Genomic DNA, 14,375 nt, shown 5'->3' on the forward strand with positions numbered 1-14,375 from the left:
ACTAACTAGTACACTCAGAGCTCCCAGGGTCTCAACCACCAACCAAGGACTGCACATGGAGGGGTCTGTTCTAGCAGCATGTGTATAGTAGAGCATTGTTTGTTTTTTATGGTCTTTTTCTTTTTTTTAAGATTTATTTATTTACTATATGTAAGTACACTGTAGCTGTCTTCAGACACACCAGAAGAGGGCATCAGATCTTATTACAGATGGTTGTGAGCCACCATGTGGTTGCTGGGATTTGAACTCAGGACCTTGGGAAGAGCAGTCAGTGTTCTTAATCGCTGAGCCATCTCTCTAGCCCCCTGTTTTTCATGGTCTTAACCTGAGCTACATAAAAAAGCACAGAGCTGTGACAGAGTGCATCCTGGCGGGACTGTCTCCCACGTCAGCCCCCTGGATGTCTCAGGATTTGCCAAGAATCTTCAAAGACCCAACACATAATTGTATTTCCAGCTCTATCTTCCATTGATGACTGGCCCAGTTTACTGGCTACAATCTTTTTTTTTTTTTTTTCGTATTTTTGAGACAGCTACAATCTAGTTCTTTCTTTTACGTCATAAGAGGCTAAGGCTCTTCGGTTTATTTTTCACTAGCCAATGAAAAGTTTGATAGTTATCTTTATCGGTACGGTTAGTTAATCAGCGTGGCAATGAACTCTTTCTCCTTTCAGTCCTGAAGTTTGGGGACCAATTAAAGCTGAGGTCCCCAAACACCTGAGGTATGTTCTCCATCAGCTGTTGTTCTCAAGTAGAATGTACTATGACTCAGAAACCAAAAAAAGGGAGCAGACCTTGTATGCCAGGGAAGCAGCGTTTTCAATCAGCAGTGATGGACCATGGATGGTAGGGAGATCGTACTCTTTGTGCAGCTTTCCTCACATCCGCTTGGTTTTATTAGCAGACAACGTAACAACCATGTGGACTTCAAAGTCTCACATTTTATGCTAGGGAAAGGCTGTTTGTCATTTTCCTTGTCACACTGCCTTATGGAATCAGACAAATCTACTGAATTTGGGTCTTTAGCTCGTTAGCTTCTCCACACTGTGCTCTCAGCAATGTCTCTGTTGGTAGACATTGTTAAGTTTCATACCCAGGACAAGCGGGCTGCCGGACCCATTTAACATATCAAAGTGGATCTGGCCTCCAGGTTTTCCCAGCATCCCCCAGTCTCTACCTGTTCTGGTAGTGTATGGCTGCCATATGCAGCCCTCTACCCTTAACCCTCCAGCCTGGGGGGCCAACCTGCCCTTCTCCATAGGCTCTTCCATATATAATCCAGACGTTTGGTGACCTGCTCCTTTTTGTACCTTTAACCTGTGGGCTGCTGTACTTGGTTTCCCTCTGTCCCACATAGTTCAGGCAGGGTAGGGACCACTCTGGACTCTGGCCGTCCTCTCCCACACATCTATAGTAAACTTTCTCTTCTGCCATGCCTACGAGCAGTCATAGCCTTTCCTTTCCTTCTTTCTTTCTCTCTTTCTCTCTTTCTTTCTTTCTTTCTTTCTCTCTCTCTTTCTTTCTTTCTTTCTTTCCTTTTTTCTTTCTTTCTTTCTTTTTTTCTTCCTCTCAGACATTGAGGCTGTTTTTCTTGTTTTTCACAGTAAAAAAAAAAATAATGCTATGACACAGACCTGATATCTGTTACCCCTCTCCCCGATTTGTATGTTGAGCCCCTAATTGACAAGGTAACGGTGACAAGAGTGGGCCTTTGGGACTTTTCGTTCCTGAGAGTAGAGCGAGCCCTCATTACTGTTCTCATAAAAGAGGCTTGAGGGTGAATGTGGCTCGGTGATAAAGCATGCATTTAGCATATGTTTACAGGAAGCTAGAACCTTGCCAAAGATTGGTTAGGACTTGCGCTACCACACTGCTTTGATGCCAATGGTAGGGTCTGGGTTGGGTGTTTCCAGGCTTTTGGCCTCTTAGCTAAAGAGTTGGAAGTGAGCAGGGCAGTGGTAGCGAATGTCTTTAATTCCAGCACTTGGGAGGCAGAGGCAGTCAGATTGCTGAGTTCGAGGCCATCCTGGTTTACAGAGTGAGATCCAGGAAAGCCAGGACTACACAGAGAAACCCTGTCTCGAAAAACCAAAAACAAACAAACAAACAAAAAGAATTGGAAGTGAAAGCTCACGTAGATTTGCAAAAGAAGCAAGATAATTTTATTTGGAGCAAAGAGATAATATAGATCAAGGAGAAATACACTATCAAGACTGACCAGGAGCCGCTTGAGCAGGGGTATTCAGGACCTGGGTTATTGTTCCAACCTTCTTTTTAGGTGGTTCAAGAGAATGAGGGATGGTTTCTAGACGTTCTCTATCTTAGCTGATAGTCTAGGTACTCATCCCTTTCCATAAAACCTTCAATTGTAATCATATGCAGTCCAATTATGCATGGACATTAAGATGGTAAGTAGAGGATTCTCTCTACTCGAGAACACAGTTTTGCTCATTGCCTAAGCACTCAAAACCAGGTCAGGCCAGCATAGCCCTTACGTTCTTTATATTTGGATATATTAGGGATACGCTTGGACAGAAGCTGCCTTATTTTGATTGTTATAAGTGACCGGGAGAACTCATACACTGATTACATTCAGAGATGGGAGTACGTGTATCTCTGACACAGGTGGGATTTCGAGGGGCTTCTGAAGATGCTAAGTGAGTTGTTTGGAGAGGGGTGTGTGTGCATAGCACACAGGGGGCAGCTCAAGTTATAAGAGGGAGGTGGAATATGCTATACACATGATCTCAAAGCGAATGGGGGCTCCATGGTACTGAAGTATTTCTTACACCTGCCTAACTCAGTTTTGTTTCTCCCAGAGTTATCAGTGGGGAGTGAGTGAGCAACTCTGGGACTATCTCAGGTACAGACTAGCCTGGGTCCAATTTGTGGACAGAAACAACATGATTTAAACGGGGGAAAAAAAAATATATATATATATAAAGAACTAATGACTATAAAAACAAATAAGTGAAAGGAGGGACTGGTAAGTAATAAATAGAGGGAACATTTAATGGTATATAATCAAAATACATTACATACATACACACATATATGCGTGTATATATGTAAATATATACATATGTATATACATACATACACATGTGTGTGCATATTTTTTTATTGTTATTTTTTTTTCGAGACAGGGTTTCTCTGTATAGCCCTGGCTGTCCTGTAACTCACTCTGTAGACCAGGCTGGCCTCGAACTCAGAAATCCACCTGCCTCTGCCTCCCAAGTGCTGGTATTAAAGGTGTGCGCCACCACCGCCCGGCGTAAAAATATTTTTTAAGAAGGTTGTGTCATATAATTGTAAGCCCTGTAGTTAGGATAAAGCAGGAAGATTTTTGAGTCTGAAAGATATCCTATCCCCTACCCCTAGAAAGAAAACAAGAAAAGCGACAGCTACTGCTTAGGGCTGAGAAAAACAACCCAAAGTAAAGCCCCTCTGCCAGAGCAGAGACCTGGATCTGGAGGGGGGGCGGGTAAGCAGCCATGCTTCCCGGGTGACAGAGAAATTGCTATCTTGAGAGCCACTGAGAACCGGAGAGGCTGGGCCACGGGCGCTGCTGGCTGCTGTGCATTGCAGAAAGCAGCTTTTGTAAAACCTGGTATCGGGAATGCTGCATGTGGAGCAGAGCTGGACACTTCAGAGCCAGGCTCACTTCAGGAGCTGGAAAAGCCACCCAGTGGTGGTGATGAACGCACTGGGGAAGACTCCTGGAGTATAGACTGCGGTAGCTAGACTGCAGGAACGCTTCAGCAACAGCGTGCTTTTCTTCGTGTGGCGTCTCTTTATCGCCCTCTACTGACAAGTACAGTGTAATGCTAGCTGACAAAGGAAAAAAAGACCAGCTTCAATTTTGCCTATCAGTAAATGATTGGTGAATTTTGAATAAGAGGCAACAAACTGATAACTAGTATAAACGGTTCCCTTGGAGTACTTACTTTCCATGTGCTCTTCTCATAAACCCGAAGGTCTATGATTCCACCTAATAGGATACAGGCATTGCAGGAATGAAGATGTACTCCTTCAAAACGAAAAAGCAGTCCCAGCCAGGCAGTGGTGGGGCATGCCTTTTATCCCAGCACTTGGGAGGCAGAAGCAGGCGGATTTCTGAGTTCGAAGCCAGCCTGGTCTACAGAGAGATCCAGGACAGCCAGGGAAATACAGAGAAACCCTGTCTTGAAAAACAAAACAAAATGGCAGTCCCAATAGTAATTGTATGTATTGCTAGCTATATTAATTAGTCACTCTCCCACTGAATATTTGGCTATTTAAAGTCTAAACTAAAGCCGACCACAGAGATACAAGTCTGGAATCCCAGCACCTTGAAGATAAAGGAAGCATCAGGAATTCAAGGCTCACATAGTGAGTTCAAGGCCAGCATGGGCTACATAAGACCCTGTTTCAACCCCTCCCCCAACCCCACAAAGGATTAAATTGTAACTTCAGCAACTTTTATATAAAATTACAATGGTAATTTAATTTTATGTAACATTAAAATACTAAACATGGATAAATACGTACATATAACAGGGAAAGAGAATATAGTTTCTTTAACATGTAATCAACATTTCTGACTCCCTTATACTATTCCCCATTCTGTGTCTCCCTTACCTTCAGAGAGTTTAGCTGGTTGGAACTCTTCAATTGATGAACAGACTCTAACCTCAGTTCCCCAAATTCTGAATACCTAGTAGTCCTGCTTTTCAATACATACACACACATATATACATACATACATACGTACATACATACCTACATACATACCTACATATATACATACATATATACATACATAATGTTAATGTATAGGTGGTTTGCCCATCTGTACATCTGTGTACCATATACATGCAGTTTCCAAAACTGCCAGAAGAGGTCATTGGATCTCCTGGAACTGGAGTTAGACACAGTTGGGAGATAGCTACCTTGTAGGTATTGGCGATTAAACCCGATCCTCTGGAAGAGCAATCAGTGCTCTTAATGGCTAAGCCACGTATCCATCCTTGGCTATGCCATTTTTTGGTTGCTATAGTTTTCCATTAACATTTTCAACAGTCATGGAAATACTGAGTGCTGTACCCAAGAGTCCCTAATTCTAGAGATCATGATCCTTGCCCCTGCTGTGGGAAACACCAAATTACCCCTTTGAATTAGGGATCAATCACTCCAGCCAAGAAAGAAATGCTTTTCGGTGGCAATAGGAATCCAACATGGTATTGGGACAGCCTGACCTTTCAATCCAATGGAGTCATCACTATGTTCCTTTTGAGATTAAGATCTCTAGGCCAGCTGGGCAGTGATGGCGCACACCTTTAATCCCAGCACTTGGGAGGCAGAGGCCGGCGGATTTCTGAGTTCGTGGCCAGCCTAGTCTACAGAGTGAGTTCCAGGACAGCCAGGGCTATACAGAGAAACCCTGTCTAGAAAAACCAAAAAAAAAAAAAAAAAAAAGTAAAAATGATTGCAGAGAGGTGTGATGGAGAGAAACTGTTTCCAGCTGCTGATTCCCAGAGTTATTTCCTGTGGTTTGGGAGAAAACAGCACTAGTAACAATCCCTAATTCCAAAGATACACTGTATCCTTATGATGCAGTCTTTGAAATATTATAGCACATTTTCAGTAAACCTCTCCAAGGTTCAGTTAGGTCCTCTGCCTCATGGAGGTATGTCATAATATCAGGGAACTCCCTGGGCACTTCCCATTGGGCTTCCCTTCCTGGGAAATGACTCTCTAACTACATGCAATGATTTGAGGATATCTGATTTGGCTTAGTACATTGCTCTGTGAATTCTCAGATATGTTATGGTGCTGGTAGACTTTGTTGTGAATTATAAAAGACAAATTTCTCCTTATGGCAAGAAGAAATGGCAAGATAGAACGAAAGGCTACAATGAACCTGTGGTAGTAGATTAGAATTCAGATTATCTAAGGAACTCATGGTACATAATACACATATATATACATGCAGAGAGAAGTAGCTAAATTATGTCTATGTAAATAAATACATATATCTATATATTAGCAGACATAAATGTATTCCCTGTGATATACCCTGAGAAGGCCTAGGAGCAGTGAGATTTCTAGTAGCAATGCATACAGCTAGATGCATACATAGTGTATAAAAGTAAGACTCAATACTTAGGAGCCATAGATTCTTGGAGAAATGGTTTATTCTAGAGCTAGGCACTGAAAATACAAGGACTGAAAGACTTAGATAAATCAGAGAAGTCTAAAGAGATATGGTGATTAAATGCAAAGTGGTATTCTGGACTGGGGGTGCACTTCAATGCTGTGGTCCCCTGTCAGAAACCTTCAGCCCACTTTAGACAATGTGCTTTGAGGATAGTCCTCAAAACACCTACTGTGCACTCTTCAAATTCCTCAAGGTCATCAAACAGAAAGTCTGAGAAATGGTCACAACAAGGAGCAGCCTAAGAAAGTCAGATAACTAAATGTACTGTGGAGTCTTGATTGTGAAACAAAGTGACCTCACCTAAAAACTAAGGAAGATGGCACTGGAGAGACAGTTTAGTGAATAAAAGTGCTTGCCATCCCCAGAGCATTTGCCTCTGACCAACACACATACACACACACACACACACACACATGCGAGGGGGGCACGTGTTTGAAAGCACGAGAATTCATCAACTCTAGGACCTATAGTTGGATAGAGTACTTATCTAGCCTGTTGTTTGAGGCCCTTGGTTCCATCCTTCCAGCACTGAAAAACCAAGCCCTAAACACAACAAATAAACAAAACAATGGAGCAAATGTATCATAGCAATATCAACAGTAGAGGCCAGGATGAAATGTGGTTCATTCTTAGAGGTTGCCTAGCTTATCTCTACCAGGAAGTCCTGAGCTTCATACTCAGCATTGGAGGTAGGGAATGAATAGGGCAAACTGGGAATAAAATATATTAGAATTCATTCTATACTATATTTTTTATATTTTCATAGATAAACAGATAGGTAGGCAGATAGGCAGATGGATGGATGGATGGATGGATAGATGGATGGATAGATAGGTAGATAATGTCTGTCTGGTATGTGCGTATGTGCATGTGTATGCAGACACTCTTTTGTAAACCAAAGATCAGTTAAGCTTGATCTTTTTTGGTTAGTTTTGGTTTTTTTGTTTGTTTGTTTGTTTTTGTTTTTCGAAACAGGGTTTCTCTGTGTAGCCCTGGCTGTCCTGGAACTTACTCTGTAGACCAGGCTAGCCTCCAACTCAGAAATCCCCCTACCTCTGCCTCCCAATTGCTGGGATTACCACCACTGCTCTGCTTACTCTAAATTTTTTACTTTCTTTTTTACTGAAACAGCAAGAACAATGGTGACATTCTAAAATCTATGGATAACTATGTCGTATATTGCATTAAGATTCTGGCTTCAACAACTGCACTCTGGTTGCATAGGAGTACATCTTTGGAGAATTTGGATGAAAATTATTTTTGGTACTCTGTGAACTATATCTGTACTACTTCTGTAAGCTTAAAATTGTTTTGTGAAAGATTCTATTTGAACCGAGCTTGAAGTGTTGCCACTTTTGAGAAAGAGAAACCCAGTCGGTCTCTGGCCCTGCAGACCACTCTGGGCACTGGCCTCGCGACGACACATGCACAGTTTTGACTGTAAGGGAAGCCTGTTCACAGACGGCTGGATTTTATGGAGAGCAGTTTGGAAGTCATGAACAAAGTTGGAAGCTCACGGGCAGTAAATGAGACTGTCTGGAGGGTCCCTGGGAAACCTTGTGAGACATTACATAACGGCAGCCAGCGGGGATGGAAGAATTTATTATAGATTTCTACTTTAAGTGTATCTATTTATGTGCCCTGAAGGCCAGTGGAGCCCTGCAAGGGAGGAAGGGCTGAGGGCTTGTATCTACCCCTGCCCGCACTACACCGCAGAGGTCTCCACCTGTCCATCACGGTGTGGGGAATGCAGCTCCACTGTCCCACCTGAGGCCTCCGGTTGCGTGGTGAGGAGAGGAAGCAGCCCGCAGAAGACACTTCGTGGGGTTTCTCAGAGCTGTTCTCTATGGTGCAGATGTGCACCTGAGTTATTTTGTATACGAACTAGGCTTACTGCCCTGCTCTGTTTTTGCAAGCTGTTACTTTCTGCTCCACATGAAGCAAAATGCAGCTTCTAGGTAGAAATGTAGAATTTCCTGGGCCACAGCCTTGGGTAGAAAGAGAACTGCCAGAGCACAGCTATCAGTGTGTGCCCCACCTCCTGGTGAGAAGCTTTTTTTTCTTTCTTTCTTCCTTTCTTTCTTCCTTTCTTTCTTTCTTTCTGTTTTTGTTTTTGTTTTTTTTGGTTTTTTTGGAGGAGGGGCGGTTTTCTTTCTTTTTTTTTAAGATGTATTTTATTTATTTTATGTGTATGAGTACACTGTAGCTGTACAGATAGATGGCTGTAAGCTATCACGTGTGCGGCTGCTGGGAATTGAAGCTGGCCCTGCTCGCTCTGGCCCTGCTTCCTATGGCGTAATTTGCCGTAGTTGCCCTCAGACGCACCAGAAGAGGGCGTCAGATCTCATTACGGGTGGTTGTGAGCCACCATGTGGTTGCTGGGATTTGAACTCAGGTCCTTCGGAAGAGAAGTCAGTGCTCTTACCCGCTGAGCCATCTCGCCAACCCCGGGGGCTGGGGGGGTGGCAGGGCGGGTGTTTTCAAGACAGGATTTCTCTGTGTAGCCCTGACTGTCCTGGAACTCACTCTGAAGACCAGGCTGGCCTTGAACTCAGAAATCTATCTGCCTCTGCCTCCCAAATGCTGGGACTAAAGGCACGCGCCACCACTGCCCAGTGAGAAGCATTTCTTTTTGCATTTACCGTGGGAGTACAGACTTCCCTCTTGGAAGTGGAGCTGGACACCTGTCACCTAGAGGCAGAGGCTGGAGGATCTTGAATTCCAGGCCAGCCTAGGTTTTAATATAACAAGTTCCAGTCTGGGATACACAGCAGTAGCACCCTCTAAATTAACTAATTAAAAATAAAAACCACCCCCAAAAAATAAATAAATAAAAAAAGAAAAGCCGGGTGGTGGTGGCACACGCCTTTAATCCCAGCACTTGGGAAGCAGAGGCAGGTGGATTTCTGAATTCAAGGCCAGCCTGGTCTACAGAGTGAGTTCCAGGACAGCCAGGGCTATACAGAGAAACCCTGTCTCGAAAAACCAAAAAAAAAAAAAAAAAAAAAAAAAAGACTTTGTACTGCTCAGGAAGCCCATGTTCCATTCTTAGCACCTGCAACAAGGCAGCTCACAGTTGCTTGTAACTCCAGCTCCAGGTAAGTCTGATACCTGTGACCTCCACTGGCACCTGCATTCATGTATCTATACTTTCCACATACACATAATTAAAAAAACCCACCTAGTCTTAGGGGTGCTTAAGGGGATGTCTTAGTGGTTAAGAGCACTGGCTCTTCTTCCAGAGGACTCAGGTTCAGATCCCAGTACCCACACTGCAGCTAACAACCATCTGTAAATATGCTAAGTAGAAAATTCCAGAAAGAAAGGAACCATGCATTTTAAAGTCTGTTCTGAGTCCCTTCATACAAAATAGGGTACCCTCTTCCAGGGAAGTCTGAGAGACTTCCTGAGACATGACAATGAAATAGGGTGACCATGATTGAGGTGGTGTGGATCAAGATGTCGCCATAGTCTCAAGCATTTGAATATTTGGTCTCCAGTGGGTGGTCATTTTGGCAGGCTTAGGAGTCATGGCCTTGTTGAGGGCATATGTCACTGGCTTTGAGAATTTAAAGACTGGTGCCATTTGGAGTTTATACTCTCTGCTTTGTGTTCAGGATGTGAGGGTTTAGCTTTCTCCTCCTGTGTTGCTTCTTACCTCCAAAATTATGGGCTCTAACCTTTTTGAACCATAAGCCCAAATAAACTGTCTCTTCTATACGTTGCCTTGATCATGGTGTATTATTATAGCAATAAAAAGTAACCAATATAGGTATTCTAGATGGGACATTGGGATTGAAAAGGGATATTAGTTAAAAACTGAAAAAGTCTTGGATGGGTGAGATGGTTCATTGGTTAAAGACTCTTGCTGCCGAGCCTGATACCTGAATTCAATTCCTGGGATCCATCTGATAAAGGGAACAACTGACTCGCTCCTCCATAGCTGCATAGCTGTGTAGTGTAGTTGCCTGCCCCTCCACACACAAGCTAAATACATTTTTTTGTTTGTTTGTTTTTTTGAGACAGGGTTTCTCTGTGTAGCCCTTGCTATCCTGGAACTCACTCTGTAGACCAGGCTGGCCTCAAACTCTGAAATCTGCCTGCCTCTGCCTCCCAAGTGCTGGGATTAAAAGAGGTACACCACCACCGCCGGGCTCTCAGATTGTGGATTAATCGTTTGTGGGTTTGTTTGTTTATTTCTGGTTTGTTCTTAGATTTATTTATTTTATATATCCTGTTTGTGGGTTTGTTCTTCTTTGTTTGTTTTTAGATTCACTCATCTGATTTTATGTGTATGAGTGTTGGCCTGCATAGATGTGTACTATGTGTGCACGAGTTGGGTCTGGAGGAGGCCAGAAGAGGTCTGTGGATCCTTTGGAACTGGAATACAGATGTGAGCCACTTGTGTGGGTGCAGGGAAACTAACTTGAGTTCTCTGCAAGAGCAGAGAGTGCTTTTAACCAGTGAACCAGCTCTTTCAGTCCTTGCTTTTTGTTTTGTTTTGTTTTTTAAAGATTTATTTATTATATATAAGTACACTGTAGCTGTCTTCAGACACCCCAGAAGAGGGCATCAGATCTCATTATGGGTAGTTGTGAGCCACCATGTGGTTGCTGGGATTTGAACTCAGGACCTCTGAAAGAGCAGTCAGTGCTCTTAACCACTGAGCCATCTCTCCAGCCCTTTGTATTTTTTTTTTTTTAGATATAATCTCACCATTTAGCTCAGACATGCCTAGATCTCATGATCTCATTATATAACCCAAGCTAGTTTCAAATTCATAGAGAAAGCCTGAAATGAAGGTACAAGTCTTGGATCCCAGTGTTGGGGAGGTAGAGGCAGGAAGATCTCTGTATGTTTAGGGCCAGTCTGGCCTACATACTGAGCTATAGGTTGCCCAGGTCTACAAAATGAGACTCTGTCCTTAAAAAAAGAAAGTTTGATTACAGGTTAAGCTATCTTGCCAGGATTAATATCATACTTAGTTCAGAAGATGTACATACTACTTTATCATAACACCAAAGATAACTTAAAATTTCAGCTTATTGATTTTTGATTTTTTAGTCATTCTAGACTTAAGAGGTTTATGACAAATTTTCTCCATGATCACTTTGGTCTCTCTCATATTTCATGGAATAATTTGACTACCAACAAAATCCAATACATATAATTAATGTTTTTCTTATAAAAATATTACTGTATTATACTTACATTTATTTATTATTAAATACAGTGAATCCACTCTTGCTCTCCCCAGACACACCTGAAAAGGGTATTGGATCCCACTACAGATGGTTGTAAGCTGCCATGTGGTTACTGAGAATTGAACTCAGGACTTTTGTAAGAGTAGTCAGTGTTCTTAACCACTGAGCCATCTCTCTAGACAGGGTTTTTCTGTGTAGCCCTGGCTGTCCTGGAACTCACTCTGTAGACCAGGCTGGCCTCCAACTCAGAAATCCGCCTGCCTCTGCCTCCCAAGTGCTGGGATTAAAGGCATGTGCAGCCACCGACGCTGACGCCACCACCACCACCACCACTCAGTAACATTTTCCTTCTTTTAGCCTGTAAGTGTCCATGACTCTCTGAAGAATGACACCCCGGACTCAAATAGTATGTAAATTCAAAGAGTGTTTCATTCTGCAGAAGTCCAGACCCTAATCTGTCTAATTGCTAATCTGTCAAGTCCATCTCTAGGGAAACTGTTGCTGGGGAAGTCTGAAAACTGCTGCTGACCCATTGTCCTTGCCTCAGGTCAGGTGGTGGGGCAGTGTCTGATGGCAGGACAGTTTTCTGACTAGCTGCCTGAAGCCTGGGGTTATTTCTAGTAACTGACTAGCCTGGGCTTGCCTGGACTTGCCCAGTTCTTAGGCATAGTCTCCCGAACTGCCAATTTGAAGCCTTGGAATCAACCTAGCCTGGTGATGGACCCTAGGGCCTTGCACGTGCTAGACAAATGCTGCCCATGGTGATCGATTGGTAGTGTCTGTCTGCTGTGCCAAGGCAGAGTGACAGTCAGTGAAGACAGAGAAGTAAGGCAGGCAGAAATGGTGAAGGATAGCTGTAGATGCTCCATTCTGCTCCTGGTGGATAAGAGCAGACCCTGCCTCTGGGGAATGTTTCCCTGTTATCTCTACAGTAGTGCTAAGGAAATCATGAGGCTATCTGGGGTCCCATTCTTTTATCTTATTTTCCAGGTTAGAAACCTTCACTTCCCACCCTGTGGCTTTCAACATTCCAAAGAGCCAAGGTAAAAGAAGACAATCACCACAGAAGACCAGAATGGCAACAGTATTGTAAAACACCAAATTATAGATAGCCTAAACTTCCTGACCAAATTAGATCCTTTGATGTGACATTGGTGAACCCAAGTGATGTATGTGGGTCCTCTCTCACTTCCACACGTGCTTGAGGACTTGTTAGAAGGTAAATAGAAGGCCTTTCATTCCTTAGCCCTGAGGGATATCTTTCCATTGTGTTCTAGACTAGACACCCCAAGTTTTTCCTTCTGAACCCACCATACTTGTTCAGAAATGTATAGCAGTCTTTGGACTCTGCAGCATACGTCCCAAGGCTGCCAGCCAGTGACAGGTTGTATCACTGAGTGTGAAGGAAGGACATTCAACAGTGGGCAGATTGACAACAAAGAATGGGAGGATGTATCTGCCTTCATAATTACAACATCATGTGATAATTTGAATAAAACCCAGGAGACAAAGCTTATCCTTGACCCAGTCTGTCAGGCTCTCTGCCATAACCTCTATGTGTTGCTCTCCCTCCCTTCTCTTCCCTGAAGAACACAACTTCAAACAAAAAATGACAAGCATATAGCTGGAAACTATACGCCCAGACTATCAAATCTTTTTGGCAATGACAGTTTCTTGCCTACTGACGATCCAGGACTAGTAGAGGGCCTTGTATTTAGGACAGAAAGATGAGCCAGATGGGGGAGGGGGCATTGGTGTGTGTGTGTGTGTGTGTGTGTGTGTGTATGTGTTGGCTGAAATTAGCACCACCTCATTAGCAATCAGAGAAGCAATTAAGAAGACAAGAGATAATGAGAAGTTTGGTAGTAGTTAATATCCATAACTCAGAAACCTCAAGGTTAGGAATGTATCCTTAAAAGAAAAAAAAGGCGGCGGGGGGGGCGGGTTATTGGGGATTAGTTCTAATGCTTTGAATTAATGCAGTCCCCCAAATCCAGAATCTACATGTCCAAACACTGAAGGTCCTTGTCCCCAGTTGGTGTTTGGTTAATCAATAAAAAGCCTACGGCTAATGGCTGGGCAGGTAGACTGAGGTGGGACCTTTAGATTTTTGAGGGCTAGGAACTGGGAGAAAGAAAGGAGGGAGAATCTCCATGACTTGGAGGAGGAGGATGGGACAGAACTTCAAGAGAGAAAGATGACCAGCCATGTAAGAATTCAGATAAGTGGTCCCTGGCCACTTCCCCAGTTGGGTAGCAGGGAAAGGTTTAGGAGTCTGGAGAGAACCAGAGGGGAGCATTTGCTTTCAGGAGGAAGTTTAGGAATGCCTTTGAGCTAGTCATGGCATGTCATAAATTAACAGATGTGTGTGTGTCTTTCATTCTCGAATCCAAAGAGCTCCTGGGTAGGTGGCTGGGAGCATGCCCCACTGGGAGCCAAAGAGATGTAGTCAAAATTACTGATACAAGGGCTGGAGAGATGACTCAGCAGTTAAGAGTACTGACTACTCTTCCTGAGGTCCTGAGTTCAATTCCTAACAACCACATTATGGCTCACAACCATCTATAATGGGGATCCAATGCCCTTTTCTGGCATGTAGGTGTACATGCAGATAGAGCACTTACATAAAATAAACAAGTAAAACTTAGAGAGAGATATAATTGTGTGGAGATATTTTAAAATCACTGATTATAACAAAAACTCTGGGCCTGGATTGATTAGTAAGTTATGGAACACATCTAGGCAGGAGTGCATGTAAATTAAGGAGCCAATAACCTCACAGTTTGGTTTTCTCAGTCTTTCATCAAAAGCCAGGTCATCCATCCCAACAACATCTCAGTCTGAGGCAGCTCTGAGCCTGGACAGCCTTTGCTAAGGCTTTGAATGCTTAGAGTTTGAAGGAGGGTGGGAGAAAAGCTCTGACTTGAAGATTCTTTTTTTTTTTTTTGACTTGAAGACTCTTACAAGTGTACT

The 14,375-nt window shown here is 43.2% G+C and overlaps 1 protein-coding gene across 1 annotated transcript in view; it reads left to right on the forward strand.

The window, feature by feature from the left end:
- Hesx1 (HESX homeobox 1) overlaps positions 1–12,902 on the forward strand; it is a 57,293-nt gene extending 44,391 nt beyond the window's left edge. Inside the window, exon 6 of the mRNA XM_031361290.1 lies at positions 12,393–12,902. The gene's annotated coding sequence lies outside the window, so the exon portion shown is untranslated. The remainder of the gene's footprint in view (positions 1–12,392) is intronic.
- Positions 12,903–14,375: the final 1,473 nt, after the last annotated feature.

Source organism: Mastomys coucha, unplaced genomic scaffold, assembly GCF_008632895.1.
Source record: "Mastomys coucha isolate ucsf_1 unplaced genomic scaffold, UCSF_Mcou_1 pScaffold9, whole genome shotgun sequence".
Lineage (NCBI taxonomy): Eukaryota > Metazoa > Chordata > Mammalia > Rodentia > Muridae > Mastomys > Mastomys coucha.